This window comes from Brachyistius frenatus, unplaced genomic scaffold, assembly GCF_029030835.1.
Source record: "Brachyistius frenatus isolate BFR_SWC_R1_liver_20210118 unplaced genomic scaffold, ASM2903083v1 Contig_132, whole genome shotgun sequence".
Lineage (NCBI taxonomy): Eukaryota > Metazoa > Chordata > Actinopteri > Embiotocidae > Brachyistius > Brachyistius frenatus.
In genome coordinates this window covers 712068-729941 of record NW_027210731.1, presented here as the reverse complement: position 1 = coordinate 729941, position 17874 = coordinate 712068, and the positions used below count along the sequence as shown (strand labels likewise).

The window sequence follows — 17874 nt, the reverse complement described above, 5'->3', positions numbered from 1 at the left end:
TCGATGGTGGCGAAAACACCCGACAGCAAGTAGCTTCACCGCACGTGTGAAAAGAAGCTGAAGGAAAGCCGCTGTCCGTGTCCTACCGATGTCAACAGGGGAAAATAATAACAAGACTAATGAGCCAGTAGCTCATCCCATTAGATCATTAACCAATCGAGTTAGTAGTAAACCAAGATCCAAGTGCAGGGCAACAGATAAGGTACAATTTTATTTAAGTTCCAAAAGCTGCTCTCTGGGCAAGTTTTTCATCTAGAACAAGGAATCATGTGGATGATGGATCACATGGGTGGTCTTCACAGACTGTAATTCAGCCAGTGGACAGAGTTTTTGTTTGATTTGAAAGAAAATCTCTGCACGTCTCTACCACAACAGGAAAGCGAACCGGCGGAGGTCTTTTCAGTGAGTCACTGTCACTGGGCTGTGACCCCTTCCATCACATGTGACCGCTCCGTAACACGCTGTCAGAGGGAAGAGAGAGCCTCTGGAGTGTGTGTGTGTGTGTGTGTGTGTGTGTGTGTGTGTGTGTGTGTGTGTGTGTGTGTGTGTGTGTGTGTGTGTGTGTGTGTGTGTGTGTGTGTGTGTGTGTGTGTGCGCGTGTGTTTTAGAGTTTCCCTCCATGTTTCCGGGCCTGTCAGACTCGAGCCTTGGGGGTTGTGACACAAATTCATACAAAGCATCCATCATGGATGGGAAAGCGGCAGCAAGTGATTCTGATGACATCCCGAAGGTCAGGCATCTTGCTGCACAAGTCCCTGGGGTCCTTCCTCGTCGCGTCAAAATTTCTTTCAGAGTGTTGCTCCAATAAAAAGTCCCAAAAAAGTATGGCAGAAGAAAAGAGAATTTCATCTTTGAGGCGTAAAGAAGTCCGGTAACTGTCGACAAGTGCACTGACATGTTCAATTTGTCTTTAAAAAAAATTATTTCACATTTGTTTTGGTATATTAATAAAGGTTTGTCTGGATTTGGAAATAATCTTCTAAGAATCCTGAATTGCCTAAATATAATTCAGAAATAATATGTTATTTTCCCAAGTCAGCTCACATTTGAACAGATCAAGGTAATACTTTATTTCAAATCTGTTGCACTTTTAACGCTCTGTTTAACTTGTTACCACAGATTGAAATCACTGCAGCAAGACGAGAACTTCAACCAAAGGAAATCAGTAAATCTTGAGTGAGTATTGTGGGTTGAGTAAATTTGTTTAAATTGACTTGTGGGTTTGTAAATCTGCTTCCTAAAGTCATCATGAAACACTTGTAGCATCTTGGTTCTGCTGCAGAGTCACTTTGCTGAGGCCATGGTCTCATGTAGAGAGCCCGGCATTCCCAAAGCAAGTTTCTGGTGTAATTTCCTCCATTTCCGGTTTGAGTAATTAATTCTATTCATCTTTTTATATCTCTGTCTCCTCCTTATCACTGTTATTTTCTGGCCGCCCACATGTGCAGCCTGCAGTGCTTCTTTCTCTCTCTGACAGTCACACACACTGTACTGTGTGTGTGTGTGTGTGTGTGTGTGTAGGAAGGACAAACTTCCTGTCAGGATGTGGGGTCCAGCAGAGGGACAGTGGCACATGGCCAAAAGTCACAACTTTCTGTTGAAACCAAGTAAGTCAGAGTTTGTGTGTGTGTGTGTGTGTGTGTGTGTGTGTGTGTGTGTGTGTGTGTGTGTGTGTGTGTGTGTGTGTGTGTGTGTGTGTGTGTGTGTGTGTGTGTGTGTGTGTGTGTGTGTGTGTCCTTGTGCTGGATGCATTCATGTGCAATTGTCCGCATCCTGATTGGTCTGACCACTGAGCGAGCGTACTTCATTTCAGGAGTTGTTTCATTGACTGTAGGAAATTCTTCTCCGACATCAAAGAGCGTTTCAGGCTCATACTGCGGCCGAGCTTTCATTCATAAATGCCGAAACAGCAAAACTCCAGATGAACCTGAATGAAGATCAGCGTCTCTCCTGCGTCACAATCGCAGCAGAAGGTTTCATCCGTTCATACGGACTCCAGATAATTAGACCACCAAGGAAGGAGAGAAATACCTCAGAGGTGGCCTTTCTTCCTCTCCTCTTCATTGCTACTCTCTTCATTCATCTCCATTCCCTTCTCTCCATGTCACCGCCCTCCCTTCCTTTCATCGTTGTTCATGCTCATCTTGCTCTCACATTCGAACAAAAACATCGAACACGGGGCACAATTTCAGCTCTCAACAAGAATTATTATATTACTGACGAAGAAAAGCATCACTTAGGAAAAGAATGTGGAACGAGGGACGAAGAAGAGAACTATTTATAGGACACATCAAGGACTTTGATGACATTGTATTCATAAATACTCTGACTTCAGTTTTCTCAGAACTAATATCATTATCAAATGAGTGTCTGGGGTCTTCTCACCATCACATCATTTCCCGAGCAGTTTTGTATGAAGATTTAATTTGCACAACTGTACTTCTAGGTCATAAAACTTAGACAAGGTGAGTGAACTGGGTAAAATTTTACTTGATATGCTACTGTATGTCTATAAGTGGGTCCAATTCCAAGGGAAGTAACTCTTTTCTGCACAAATGTACAAATGACCTCACAGTCATTTCCCAGCTTTCTGGATATGAGACTGTGGATGAGTGTTTCGCTGTGTTTGTACAAGCAGGTCCAGCTGTTTCCTCACACATCGTACACGTTCCCACTCACACACCAACTACCATCTTTCCCCGTCAGGAAGAGCTTGAAGGGTACCGAGAGAGAAGCAGTGTATTGTTTCGGGGGAGGGATCTTTGTTGTTCCTGACAACCAGTGACTCACAGTCGCCATGGAGACCGAGACCCAGTGATGCAATCGGGAAGGAAAACTTTGAAGCAAAGCGGGAACCCAGTGACAACAGCCACAGATGAGTTCAGAAGGAAATTTTCTGTTAAACTACTATTTCCCTTATAGCTACTAGATGCTGCGTCCAAGGGAACTTTGTTTTTGTTGTTCCTGTGATTTCACAACTAATGAACACTCGGCTGACTAACACCTCTTGCTTAGTCGACTACTTCGGGATAGCAATATTAATTGGTCGTGTTTTCTTAATCTGGTATCTCAGCTCATCAAACTTAATTTAACCTTGCTCCACCAAGGGTTGAGGTCCCTTTTTTCCCCCTCAGATTTAAACTTTCTGTCTCCAGCAGCTGTAAAAATTAAAATGGGCATTAAACTTAAATCAGGTTTGAAAAAAAATTCCCTTAAAGTTCATGAGTGATATCACAGATTTATGTCTGTGTGAAGTGAGGATTTCAGTATAAAAAAAAATACTAAGTTACTGGTGTTGAAACTGGAAGCCTGACCCTTTTTTTTTTCCATAGCAAAGCAAAATACCAAAAAAAGTTGAGGGATTTGATCCTCCTCACTAGTGTCTTGGCCTTACTCTTATATCTACTTGGCAGTTTGGCAGGAGAATCTTTAAATTCTCCGAAGTGAACTTGCAGCATGCCTGAGCCACCATCACACGTGTCACTGTCGACTGAGAAAGACAGGCGGCATACCGTTGGATATAATGACAGCTATCTTCAAGCCACTGTAGACGCAGAGACCTTTGAAAAGGCAGAACAAGAGCAAAGCAGGCAAAAAGAGGGATTACACAAGTGATGGCGGATCATAAAGCACAAGGGATTAACTTTAAAACCTTGAGACTTAGATGCCTGATCATTTTCCTGCTACGGGATAAGGATCACTCAGACATCAATTCAAGAAAACCCCCTCCGGGCTGATGGTTACTAGGAACTACAGCCTGTCACTGTGCATAAGCATCAACTCAAACTGGCGCAACACACTTGTCTGGGAACAGCTACGAGATGCATCTGCACAGAAACTCTGGCCCAGATAAATTAAGAGTACTTTTTCTGGTTTAATGACCATTAATAAACAGTATCATAACATGACGAGTAGGAGTTAAAAATAGCGGGAAACTCATAAATCATGACTTTAAAGCAGGAAGAAGAGCGTTTCTCAGTCACGACCACTGGTTTTAGCCCTGACCCCTGGAAGTGTCGAGACATCAAGTGTAGAAGCAGCAGTGGTTATAGCGGTCCTGAAATGCTACCTTCCCAAGGCAAGCAGGCTGAAAGGTCAGGCGACTTAGCTTTGACCTGGCTTCGACCTATTGTCTTCTTCGTATGATGAATCATAAAATTGAAGGCGCTGTTGGATGAGCGGACGGGGAAGTGGTCTACAAATTTAACTAGAAAAACACGGGAAATCAATAAAATACCTTGAAAAGAATGACGTATCTCTGGTAATACACATTTGAAGGCTCTTTGACTGGTTAATGACAAAGATTTCAGCATGTTCTTTAGGATACAAACCCAAGATTAAATTTATACCTGACATTTGTTCCGATTTTTTAAAGATACTCAATAAACAAGGTAACAAACTCCACAAAATGTGAGGCATTTGTCTTCAAGAAATAATCGTCTTTGGTACAAAGGAATGCAGCTAGCCCAAGGTACCGATGTCATGTCAGTTTTGCAGACATACCACGTAATGATTTAAATTGGCATCAAAGACATATAATCCCACACTTGGATCTATGTCAAAGGCCACTGCCTTCGGCGAGGGAACATTAAGGCACGAGGGAGATGCAGGTTCTCCTGTTACGTCTTAATTAGCCACCGATTTGTCGGCGGGGCAGGTGAATGTCAGGATCACCCCCAGGGTGCACATCGCAGTGTCGCTTTCAATTAGAGTTGATCAAAGACAGGAAAGTAGACTTTCCCGTGTTTGAGAAGAAGGGAAAAATGACAAATGGAGACACCTCGCTGAACGCCTGGTGCCGCAATCTCTGCCTCCTGGCCCATGACGAGGGGAGTGTTGGTGGTGAGATAGATCACTTTGATACATATTTCAGCTGTGCAGGGAGATACCAAAGCTGTGCACTGAGAAATTCCACCACTTCCTTCATCCTCCTGGACTGACAGCAGCATCCTCATCCCTCATACCCTCCCCCTGCGGTGTCCATACAATCTCCTGGTGTCAAATGTAGGTATTCCCAACAACCAAGCTACTGTAATATTACCCCTGTAAACGGTGTCTCATCTCTGGGCAACAAAAAGAAGAGTGCTGCAGCGGAGGCAGAGACTCAATTTCAAAGATGCCTGATGGAGCATACATGCCAGTCGTTTCTGTTTTTATCTCGCACCATATTACAGTGCCAGTTCCCCAAATATCCCTCCTCAGTCTTTCCCCCTGTTTAACCAATCACAAAACCAAAAAACGCCCACCAGCGCAGCAGGCCCTTCTCCGATCTGGTGTTTGAAGACAGGCATGAAGGGATCTTTCCACATTTAAAATGAAAGGCAGGAAGATTTATGGCCAGTATGTGGGCGATACAAGTCTGACCCCGTATTACACATGGAGGAACTGACGCATCATAGAAAATGAGACACTATCCGAGGTCTCTTGTTAACAGCCCACAACATTGTATGGCTTTAACAGAAGACAACGGGGTGTAATGTCCAGACCAAGAAACGATCTGACACTTCAATCTGCTGCTTTGGTCAGAATTAAAGCCATTTCTGGATAACAAAATATGTCAATGACTAAATAATTAACAGAAGTTCAGAATTTTTTTTGATTTATTTAGAGTTTAAGACTAAAAAATGTGTTAAACTGCTTCACCAAGACTGTGTGGATGCCGTTTGATCAGATTTGATTGAGAGTGATGGCAAGTAAAGGTAATTTAGAACTTGTTGCTTCATATCCACCTTATTTCTGATGCTATAATACCTCGTATGAAAGATGGATGCAATTCTAGTGGAGTAAATATGTAGGGAACAGCCTGCCATAGTTCCTACTGTGAGTAGCAAAATAATCAACTAAGTAGCTAATGATTAGAAATGCAACGATTGGTCAATTAAATGATTGATAGAAAATTATTAACCAACTATTTTTCAATGAAAATATTCAAAGATTCCTCAAATTACAGCTTTTTAAATGCGAATATTTTCAGGTTCCTACTAGTCCTCTATGATAATAAGCTGAACATAGAGGTTGTTGACTGTTAGTCGCGTCAAAACAAAATCTTTTTGCATCTTGAGCTTTGGGAGACATTCGTCAACTGTTTTCACCCTTTTCTTAAATTTTTTTAAGTCCAAACAACTGATCGATTAATCAGGAATATAATCAACAGATTAATTGATAATGAAAATAATTATTTGCAGCCCTACTAGTTCCTACTCATCAGAGGTTGCGCTCCCATCCCTTGACAGTAGAAAGAAAAAGTATGATTACATTATCCCCGTTTCTTTACAAAAACTCTCAGTAGAGTGAAGACACCTGTTGCACACTTCTAACTCTCAAAGACGGCGGTTCAGTGAAAGCATTAAACCCAACCATATTTCACACAAAATATTGTGAGGGCAGGAATACAGTAGATACACTTTCACGAGAGGTTTCTGACTTTTCAGATTCTTTTTGTGCACCTCTGCTCTCACTTGGGTTTTCTTCATCCCTCTTTGTCTCCTCTCATCTCTTGCCTCCAGCATGTGTGAATCCATCCGTCTCTAATCCTCATCCTGTACGGCTCACTGAAACCTCAATGTTCATTTGTCCAGCTCTTTGTTTGGTATCCAGTAGAGGGTGTCAAGCCTCTGGCCCCTCCTCCCTCCCTCTCTCTCTCTCTGTTCATCCCTCCATCCTACATGTCCGCTCTCCTTCCATCCCTGTCTGTCCACCGTCTGTCCTCTGCTCCATTTATACCTCCCTTCTCCCCTAATCTGTCTTTCATCTCCTCTGTCCTTCACCAGGTCCTCCTCCTCCTCCTCCTCCTCCTCCTCTCTCACACTTTCTTGCTGAAAGAAAGACAGTGCAGCGTCCTGGCAGCTCTCCACCCTCCCGCCTGGGTGGAAAAATAAACAAGCGTCCACATGTTCCCGAGGAATTTTAATGACTTCCATAACTCTGGCTACTTTACCTGCCAAACTCCAGGCAGTGTGAGGGAAGCAGTGGACTCTGAACGAGACAGTTTAGTGGCACTGATGACGAGCTTTGTGAGCCCGAGCCAAGTAGTATCCTTTGAAGCCCTACGCAGCTTTCAAAGACGCCAAACTAGTGAGACACCATATGGACAAATCCATGAGCTGAAGTACAGTATAAACGTTTTAACGACAAAAACATAAGTCTAGTGTCTCCAACCCTTTTGCAAAAGTAGAATTACAGAAAATATAACTATAGAAAGTGTTTGTTAGGACGACAGTGACATCAGCTGTAACATGCAGAAGACAGATTTTTTTCTAATGACCTGGAGTAGAAGGGAGAGCTCAAACTAGACCACCAACTAAATGAAGCAAGCATTACACGTACAGCGGTGAGTGATCAAGGCAGCCAGCCCCACGGCAGATAACTGATCCACGAAGCTGTCGTCCTCCTTGTGCCCAAATCATGTCCGTCTCTGTCCTCAGCTGTTACTGCACCAAAATCATTGGCTCCACACGTGTGGTTGGTCAAGAAATTAAACAGAGAAAGCTTCTATTAGCCTCCTTATAGTCAACTTCTGTAGCTCCTGATCATATTAGCCTCCACCTGGCTGCGACCTCCTGTCTTCCCAATCTGTGTCTTTACAGTGTCAGCACATTTAATCATACCAATGAGGATAAAGGCGAACAGTTGTAGTCATAATCTTCTCAAAGTTTCATGGTGTTTGATTCAGGTTTAAATCACACAGCGTGACAGAAACAGTTGTTAGAAGAAAAAAGAGTTTGAGAGGAAGACGTTCAAACAGCGATCACTTTCACACCTTCAAACACCCGACCGATCGCTGTGGGAAGTTGGCCTTGTTTGCGTCGCAAACACACCACCTCCAAATCTTAGAGGGCTGATGTTATATGACCTAACGGGCATTTTGTTTTAACCATACTGAGGCCTCGACATAAAGCAAAGCCTTGGTGCTTTTACTGTTGATATTGTTTACACTTGGGAACCACAGCTTCCGGATCTTGAGCGATACTTTTTTCAACACAAATTTTAAGTCCAGTTGAAGAAAAAAACAATCACATCACACATCATGGTACAAATATTTAATTTAGTGGAAGACGGTGTAACCCAGGTTGTTTTCTTTCTAGCTTTAATTACCAGATGTCCCCAAAACACCCACATGGAAGCTAAATTAGTTTGAAAAGATTGAATTTAAGGCATTCTCATGAAAGATCTACTTTTCTATGTTAAAATAGTTTTTTTTTTTATCTACATAGGCGGGTCGACCAAGTATATAGTATATGGTAATTCTTGACGCTGTTGAGATTTAAGCTGCTGTAAAAATAGGAAAAGTTGCGTTAGGTATCAAATAATGGCACTAAATAACAGTGTTTTTCAATAGAAAATAATACCTCAGCAATTCTGTGTGCAAGTTCAGTACCCGGCTCTGTGAACTGGCTTTTATTGTGAAGGAAGACAAGCTATGATCAACGCATAGAGAAATGGATTGTTAGCTGCTCTCTGGTGTACGTACATTCATGTGAGTGTGTGTGGCAGTGTGTGTGGCAGTGTGTGTCTGCAGCAGCTGGCTGACTGTCAGGTGATAAAGCCCTTGTTGAGTGTGTATTTTAATGGTGGCGTGACCCCACAGACTGTAGGGTCAAACTGCAGGGCCCTGACCTAAGAGCAGACAAGGGGTTGATGGAGGTCTCTGTCGAGGGCCAAGGCAGGGTGATAAATCTGGGGAATTGCTCTCGTCAGACTAAATACTGAGTCTACATAGTATACACAGGGAGTAAAAAAAAAAAAAAAAAAAAAATAGCCAGTTCATGCATGAAATAACTCGGTGATGTAAACAGTCCATTGTAACTTTAGACCATCAGTTCCTTTCACCGAACAACTTCACATCAGCGGACTGTTTGTTGATCATATTCGTTACCAATATCTTTTTTTTTAATTTTTTTTTTTTTTATAAACAGTAGGGCTGTGCCTTTTTCTCTCACCTGACCTGCCTTTCACCTTCATTAGCAGCACATTACGAAACCAGACAATGTGTTTTATCACAGATGTGTCAGCAGTGGGGAACACCCAGCCCACTGGCAGGACCACTGTTTAGATTTCAGATCTCTTGAAAGTTTTGTTTTTCTTTCCCTCTCAACCCGGGGACCAGCTGCAGAGGAAATGACAATACGAGGGGGAAACAACAGAGATTCATAACATCTCCTCCCACCGATCCACGCTCCCAACTCACTGCTTTATTTCTTTCATCAAAAAGTGGTCATTTTCTATCTATACGGCTTACTCTACCGCCCACCCCACTTCTAAATCTGGTTTCATCTGCAGGGTTGTAACCTTTGACCCATGAAATTCATACATTGCTTTGTCTTGCACAAACTCAGGAAGCTCACACACACACACACACACACACACACACACACACACACACACACACACACACACACACACACACACACACACACACACGTTTGGTTTCTCCCCTCTTTTCCCGTCATCCTCTGTCACGCATAAGGAATCTGGGATGTGTTCTCCAACTTCAAGCCCACAATGATGAGTAGGCTTTGGAGTTGTGGACCTACCGAACCCCCCCAAACTTGTGTAATGTTGGCGCTTTACGCCTCAACAAAAGCAAGAGCCTCGCCGGTTCCTCATTGTTTTGCATGTGCATTGTGCCGCACGTGTATCTGATAACTGGGTTAGCCTTTTCCTGATAGCCCTGACAGTTAATATATTTTCATCTGCTCTCCTTTCATTTTATCTCCATGGATTCCCTTTTTTTCCAGTCTGAGCTGACTTTAATACTCCATCATGGAGCTGACGAAAGAAGCGCAACAAGCACAGCCTGCCACAAAGAGTGCTCGTGTTGGGTGGGTCAGGATGAGGAAGTGCGATGTTAGTATAAATGAGCAAATTATCTCCCACTCCTAATCCAGCACAATAAATGTAAGGGACAAGAGGAAAGAAGCTAATTCGGACATCTGAGGCACGAGTTCAAGAATAACAGGATTCACAGAGGATGAGAACCAACAAAAACAGAAAGAGGATGAAGGTTGAGCCTGAAACATGAATATTGCTTCTTTTTGAAGACTACAGATGACAGATGATTTGGATACAATTTCCCTCAACAATCTATTGCTCTAAGCTTTGCCCAAAAATACAACAACAGGTGCTGCCTGATGAAATATATTGACTATAATATTCACATGAATTGCCAAAAGCCATTAAAAGGTCCCATATTTTACATTTGCAGTCTTGATATCCACAAGAAGATTTTTGTGGTTTTAACTCTGGAGCTCTACGAAGAACAGGCTGTTTTTGTATCCGTGTCTTTAAGGTGCATTCATATCGAAGACCCTCTCTTCTGATTGGCTGACTCTTTTCTGCGTGATGCACGCCCAGGCCAAACAAAGGTTTACTTGTAGCTTGACGCTGCAGCAGAACGACCGTTCAGTGTTTTCTTCCAGATAAAAGGTTGGACAGTAGGGCGTGCTGATGATGGACATATGACACGAGCACGAGTTTGTTACATCACAAACTTGCAGGAAGTCCAAACAGCACAGTTGCTGAATATAGGCTGTTTACTTTTCTCTGTGGATTGACAGTTTTGACAATTTCATAGCAGTTATTCATATCTAACCTTTAAATAAAAACGTATTTTTCTTACCCACTAAACATCAAGAGCACTGAGGTGAAGTGACATTCAAACCCTTCTCGATTCACTCCACTTGCTTCAGTTAAATCAATATCACATCACAAGCCTAAAAATGAAAGGCAAAGTGGACTGAGCTGGCTATGGAACGCAGTCGCCGTTTTGGTAACTAGGTTCGGTTATAGCCAAAAATCAGACCACAGCTGGTTCCAACACTGAGATCTTCAGCTCCGCTCTGATGCAATTCCCTTGATGGGAGGTGTGGGACGTCAAAGGGCAGTCCCTTCTCACTGAGCTGTGCTCATATATCCACCTCTGGACAGGAGAAACCCCATCCTGATTTCATAAATGACTTCCAGGCTTTAGTTAAGAAGGAAGGAGGAAGCAAAGACCTGAAAAAGAAAAAAGGAGAGAAAAAGATTTACAGGGAAAATGAGAGGCTGTCTCCTCAGCCTCCTCACCACTAGAGTCAATATTTACCAGGGCAGAGAAGCTTCTCACTGAATGATAAGGTCACTGTGTTTGGACTTAAAGAACACGGTTCGGTGGGGTTTTGCAGCGTATCCCAGGGATATGCTGCAAGTTTGTTCATAAGTGGTCGTGCTGGTTGGTTGGTCTTATTTCCAGCTACGCCGAAGTGACGAGGCCAGGATGAGAAAAGCAATATCCTTCTTCCTGTGCTCCACTTTCCCTCTTACAATTCCTCAACCTGCCACACATCACATTACACAGCTGCAAATCCCTGCACAAATGTCACATCTGGAACAAGCCGACAATTTGTCAAAAACCTTTACTCTTTTCCCTTTTTCTGTGAAATTCTCACTTTTTCCTCAGAGCTTCCATTTTCTTTTGTTTCTGTAAAAAAAAAAAAAAAAAAAAAAATTGAGAGGACTCTTATTGAAGATTTTATTCCAGGAATTGAGAAATTAGCACTTATTACCTGGCATTTGCTACCAATTATAGTAAAAGCCAATGAGGCATTAAACATGACAATAAAAAGCTCATAAAACACCTTTCAAACCGTTTGTTCCCCTTTTTCCACCAACCGCAGCCATAGTAAAACTAGGAATGGCTTTAGTGGGATGTTGAATGGTGATTTCTCAGCATTACTAACTAATGCTAATCCAAGTCAAGGCCAGTTTTATGCAAATCCAGTGTAAAACATATGATAGTCCCTGATTCAGCACTAGTCTGCTCTTATCACTGCCTAGACAGAGAGTGAAGAGAGACTCAATATAAACTCCCTTCATATCAGGCATCTCGGGTCAAAGTTAAAGAACAAGTTCAGGGAGGCAAATGAGAGCATATGATGAACAATGGGGATGAACAAAAGGTAATGATAGGAGCCCAAAGGTAACGTAATGGAAAGTAAAGCTGAGTCACAACGACTGGGAAGAAATGTGCTGTTAAGTCGAATCCCCCAAACCTGGGACATCTGGTGCTTTTGCTGAATGTTGCCCAATATTTCATTTGGTGGAAAGTTTTACTCATCGTGTCTTTCAGCATTTAACTGTGTGTATTAGTCGTTGTCTTTCGAATAGATACGGACCTTAACAGTGTTCGTACCATGTTCTATTAAGTCCTCCTTCTACTCCCATGTTGCATTTGTGTGATATTTCGATGCAAAGCACAGAGGTCCCGCTGTGCAGGTAGGAGGTTCAATCAAATGTGCCGATGCACGATGTTTCTTCGGAACAAGCCCAAACTAAAAACTCAGAGCATATGTGTGCCACCAAAGTGAAAAAGTAGACCACTTTAAAATCACACAATTCCCAGACATTAAATGTGTTGAAATTCCCATAAAAATTGCTGGTATTTTTGTGATCGCAGTGGCTCATCAGTCCCATGTGTCACTGTCTCCTTTCAAACTTTCTTTTTTTTTTTTTTTAGCAAAAGTAGCATTTCCTGTTTTGCTTTGGAAATGCACGATGACGTAAATGCTGTTGCATCACATTTTATGGGATGATGGGCCTATTTATGACTGGACAGAATCATTAATGATTAAAATGTTGTACCATAAATATGTCTTTGCAGACAATACAACTACTTTTATCAACATTTCAACTGCATAGGAAATGTACAGAAGTGTTGTTTGGTATTTACAGAATGAGACGTGAAGTCAAACAGGTGCGTATAGATTCTCTCTTTCTCTTGTAGAAACAATTGTGAGATCCAATTTTAGTGACAAGTCAAAAAAGAAACATGATGCAGCCGCTTGGTGAAGACAGGTTCAGAAACCTTTCCCATGAACTTTGCCCTGGCTAGATCAGTCTATAAAAAGTGTTGGGAAGACCTTCAGAACATTATTGGTTTCACCCTACGAGCTTCAACCTCTGTGCAGGGAAGCTCAGCTGGGAGCCTGAGGTTAGAGGGGTCTAACCACAGCTGGGCAAAGAGCAGCCCTGACATTTAACTGATATTATCCAGGAGAAGATACAACAGCTGTAACAAGCACAGCTTTCGTTTTTTTTTCCTCTCATAAATGAATCCAATACTAACTGCAGCAATGGATCAAACAGCAAACCACAATCTGGTTAAGTAACATGACTGTAACATGATTATACATCTGAGGGAGATGACAGAAAATGAGTCAAGTAGAATTTAAGCCTTAAGGAAATTGAGGATCAGTTAGCCAGTATCAAACTTTGAAAGACCTCATTACTTACAAAAGAAAAAGGATCTTAACTGTAGAGAATCTTTCACTGGCATTGTTGGTTCTACGTGTGCACCTGCGTGAAAGTTTTGCAGCCCTCTTGTCAGTTCACATGTAAGCCCCTCTAATGTGGGACCCAGCACAAATGCATTTGCTTTAACTTAGACCTGGAACTTTGTGTTCAATCAGACCCAAATCACAATCATAAAAAAAAAAAAAAAAAAAAAAGAGAGAGAAAGGTTCAGAGCCTTCATTACTCAGAGTCTGATTTTTTCGATCAGCGCACCAACAAGTGACACTCCACAGAATTTGTGTGTACTTTTACACAATAAAGGACAGATCTAAAATGGTACAAATACAAACCATGTACACGTGTACACACACATACAGACAGACAAACACACACACTGTGATTGGGGATGACTTGAAAGCAAAATTAAGTTCAGCTGACTTGGACAGCTGGAAACCATGCTGTATGACATAATCGTGGGAAGGCTTGCCAAGCTATTTAACACACACACACACACACACACACACACACACACACACACACACACACACACACACACACACACACACACACACACACACGACATTTAAAACAAGTTAGAAAGAAGAGAAACACCCTTTTCTCGAACACCCCTGTCGTTCTTTTAAAAGCACACATTCACGCACACCATCATCCCACCTCAAGTGGAAACATACAGAGGAACTGCAGGGGTGCAGAGGTCACTGGGGTTGATTGAGACACCAGGACAATACTTCAACATTACAGAAATCTGTGCTAACCTCTTCAGCTCCAGCGTGAGGGGAAAGTCACTTCTTTTTCCTAATTTTAAAATGTTATCAAACTACATGATCTGAGTGCAGTAAATCCCATGAAACAGCGTGGAATCTGTCTAAATCTGACACAATGACGTCTCTATAAACCTTGAACTGAGAGCAGGCATGCGATGTTAAATTCACCAACCAAAATGCCTTTGGAGAGGAAATCAAGGCCGACACGGCTGGAAATCATTCAGCCTGGAGCAGCAACACATCCTTCAAGGGCCCGGCACACAAACTCATTCCAGGGACAATGAGAAAACCTCAGAAGAGACCAAACAAAGCCTGTAGCAGAGAACTCTGGGCAAATATTTGATGAGATGTTTCAGGATTCGTTAGAGGTCCGAGGCCATCGTCATGGCAGCGAGTGCCGAGGGTACGCAGACTCTGCTGAATCTTAAAGCACAATAATAAACACTTTGGTGAAACCTCTGCAAAGCAAGAGTAAGAGCAAATTCAATGTAGTTGAAACTACCTTGCAAAAACATATTTTACTATATTAAGAGTTTTGAGGAATTTTAAGAATCACGGTCTTGAATTATGTTTTTTATGTGCCAAGTGGGTCAATACCAAATTGCAGATCAATTATTGAATTTAATGACAGTTCATCAAAGTGAATACAATTTACTTTTCAGCAAAAACAAGAGCTAAAGCGCTTCTTATAATGTGTACTCTGAAGAAGACAAGAAGTAGAAGTTGAGAAGTGATGACATAAAAGAGGAAAGTGTGTGAGGAGGTTGTTGCTTTCATGAAGCAGCTCTATGGCTGCAGGTGTCTGTCATTGATATGAATCCATCAGACTTCATCATTTCAGCAGTGAGGAGATGAACCTGACAGCGAATCCAACTTTATTTGCCAGCAGCTGGGAAAATATTTGAGCGGTGCTTGTCAGGAGGAACGGTGAGATGAAGACAATCCAGAAATCACAGTGAATTTTTGTCTGGAGTAATTCTATAAGGATATAAAACTGATATTTTGAAGGTTTGTTACTACAACTTAGTGCACACATGGACATATTTTATTGGATTGTAGGATAGGTAGTCGTTAGCCAATACCAGATCCAAATCACTGTGTGAATCTACGGGTCTACTCACACTCTATTGGGGACGGTTTGCAGTCATTGCATCCAAATGGACGTAAACCTCGGGTTAATGTTAAAACTATTAGAGCAACCTTTAACCAATTGGCACTGACCACCATACACGCCAAATCTCTACCACCGCTTTGGTGAAACTACATTTAGGCCATGTTGTGGCTGTTCTCACAGCAGAAAAACCTTTGTGTAAGCTAAATATCTCACTCCACCTCAAAAATAATTGCAAACAAGATTCAACTTGGCTTCAAATCTCCTTCATTCAAACTACAAAGGAAAAACATTCGTAAGTACCTCCTGGAAATCGCAATCCTGCTGTCGCAATAATTAATACACATTCAAACAATATTTGTGGGAACCTTTCAGTTTTGCAAAATTCGGGTGATTTCTTGCAATAAATGTATTCAAAAGATGGCATTACGACACAAAGTACGACTTCAAAAACAAAACTTGCTTTATCAACTAAACCAACTCTTCATTTACATTCAAGACACATTTAAACACCTATTAAACACATTATTTTTACGTGGAATTTTTTTTAGAAAAGTCACAACAAAATAAAGCTTTCTGGATCACAACAATCACAAAAAAAAACCTCCTGGAGGAACAGATCTGTGGCAAAAATCTGTGATATTGAAATCAGAGAAGCGTGACCTGAAATGATGTGGTGATTTCTGTGCTAGTTCTTTAAAAATAAAAAGGAAACCAGTAGAAATGTTCCAAAGCATTAAGGCATAAAATACGAGGCCTCACGCGATACAAATCGAATAAAGTGAAGCAACTGTAAGTAGCAAACGAATAACAACACCACGAGCAAAGACCAACCAAACCTCAGACTTCCCCATCAGTCAGTCAGGGATCCAACCATGAAAGGGGCCCTTTCATAGGAACGCCCAGAAAACAACGGACAGAAATAGAAAGGAGCCTCTTCTAATGTCTCCTTATCACTGCTCAATAAATAAGACACCTATGAAAAGATAAGATTCGCTGAAGCACTTGACTGTATGGCTCCTCCTCCCCCTCAGGGGTTAAAGTTTGGATCAGGAGCCAGGAAGAGGAAGCAGCTTTAGAAAGCCTCCACTCTTTAACACACATTTTATCAACATGTAGAAGACGAAAAACAGGTAACAGCTCTTCTTATTTTATCAATGAGGTGCCAGATGCACAAACCCCAGCCCCCTCTGCAAACTGCGAGTGCATGAACCTACCCCCTGCCACCTACCCATGAGCATGCTGACACTTGAGAGGGCGGCACCTCTCTCATGCACACAGAAAGCCATCTCAGGGCCCATTCAAAGCTCCCGGCTCTATTCTTCTCCATTCAGTAAAAGAACTCTCAATCTGAAAGGAGGGAAAAGGGCCTCTGCTATTTCATTTAGCAGGCTGGACTCACTAGTCTTAGAAAAAAAAAAAAAGTCTTTGGCTCTCTTTGAAAGTTTTTCTTGTAGAGTGAACTTTGCACAAGATGCCGAAAAATAAAAAAAGAAGCAAAATTCAAGGTTAAACTTTGAAAAGATGCAGACTTCCAGAAGGATATCTAATTGCAGAGAAGCAACAGGGCTGGACAGCAGTGATATAGCAGCCTGGACGATGGGGAACACAGCATCCATTCAGTCACAGAATACACAGGAGAACACACACACACACACACACACACACATAGAGGCACTAACCAATGCAACAAACAACTCCAATTGCAAAGAATATGCAGCACAAACCTGCTGTAATGGAGCGTTGCCTTCAAATCTTCCTCTTCAGCAGACGGCTGTGATCCACCTGCACTGCAGCTAGTCCTCTGCCTGTGCTGCTCTCTCTCTCTCTCTCTCTCTCTCTCTCTCTCTCTCTCTCTCTCTCTCTCTCTCTCTCTCTCTCTCTCGCCCTCTCTCTCTCTAACACGCCTCTCCCATTGTAGCCCAACACAGTGTAAAACTGTTGCGTGGGCTGCCCTCCTTTCTTCAAGCTCCTCCTACAGTTATTTATTTATTTTTTTTTTCCCCTTTAGGTCTCTTCCTTCCCCACTAAAGCAGGAGCCAGTGTTACTGTATGTCTGGTTGAAAACACAACATATCTGCTGCAGGAGCTGCAGAGGACCAGTCAGCAGTGCACAGAGGGGAGAAACTGTGAACTCAGTGGGTGCTGACAGTGGTGGAAGGGTTGGAGATGAAAAGGGGGGGAGGGGTAAACCTGATTTAAATTCTCACTCACTCACTCACTCACACACACACACACACACACAGAGAGAGAGGAGTGAGATGAAGGTCATTTGCCCTCAAGGTGCTTCAGTGATCCTTTGTTAAAAGGTGTTTTTTGGCCAGGACTTCCGAACAAAGTGAGTGAAATAAAGGATAAAAGTCTTGCGAAATAAAAGCTAACTCGTCCTTCCTTTAAAGACCAACTTTTAAGTTTTTCTCTCCAACGTTCAATCAATGTTGCTAGATTTCACAAAGTCCTCGGAGAGCAAAAAAAAAAAAAAAAAAAAAAAAAAAAAATGCAGAGAGCACCTTGCCCTTCTTTCCCTCCACTGAAGGGGTCCCTCCCTCCCCATTACTCCTCCAAAAGACATCCAGCACTTTCCTGTACAGCAGCTTAACAACCTCCTCGTGTGAGGAATCTCCTTCCACACAAAGGGGTTCTGGAGGAGGATCTGACCAAAATAAAAAGTAAGGAGGCACTGGTATTTAGAAATAGTCGAATTTGCAT

The 17874-nt window shown here is 42.2% G+C and overlaps 1 protein-coding gene across 2 annotated transcripts in view; it reads right to left on the bottom strand.

Annotated features, from left to right (window-relative positions):
• add3a (adducin 3 (gamma) a) overlaps positions 1-17874 on the bottom strand; it is a 106503-nt gene that overhangs the window by 56330 nt on the left and 32299 nt on the right. The window contains exon 1 of one of the 2 annotated variants that reach the window (XM_069714606.1): positions 16893-17201. The exons of the other annotated variant lie outside the window; for it this stretch is intronic. The gene's annotated coding sequence lies outside the window, so the exon portion shown is untranslated. Of the gene's footprint in view, positions 1-16892; positions 17202-17874 lie in introns of those variants that run through there. 2 annotated transcript variants of the gene reach the window in all.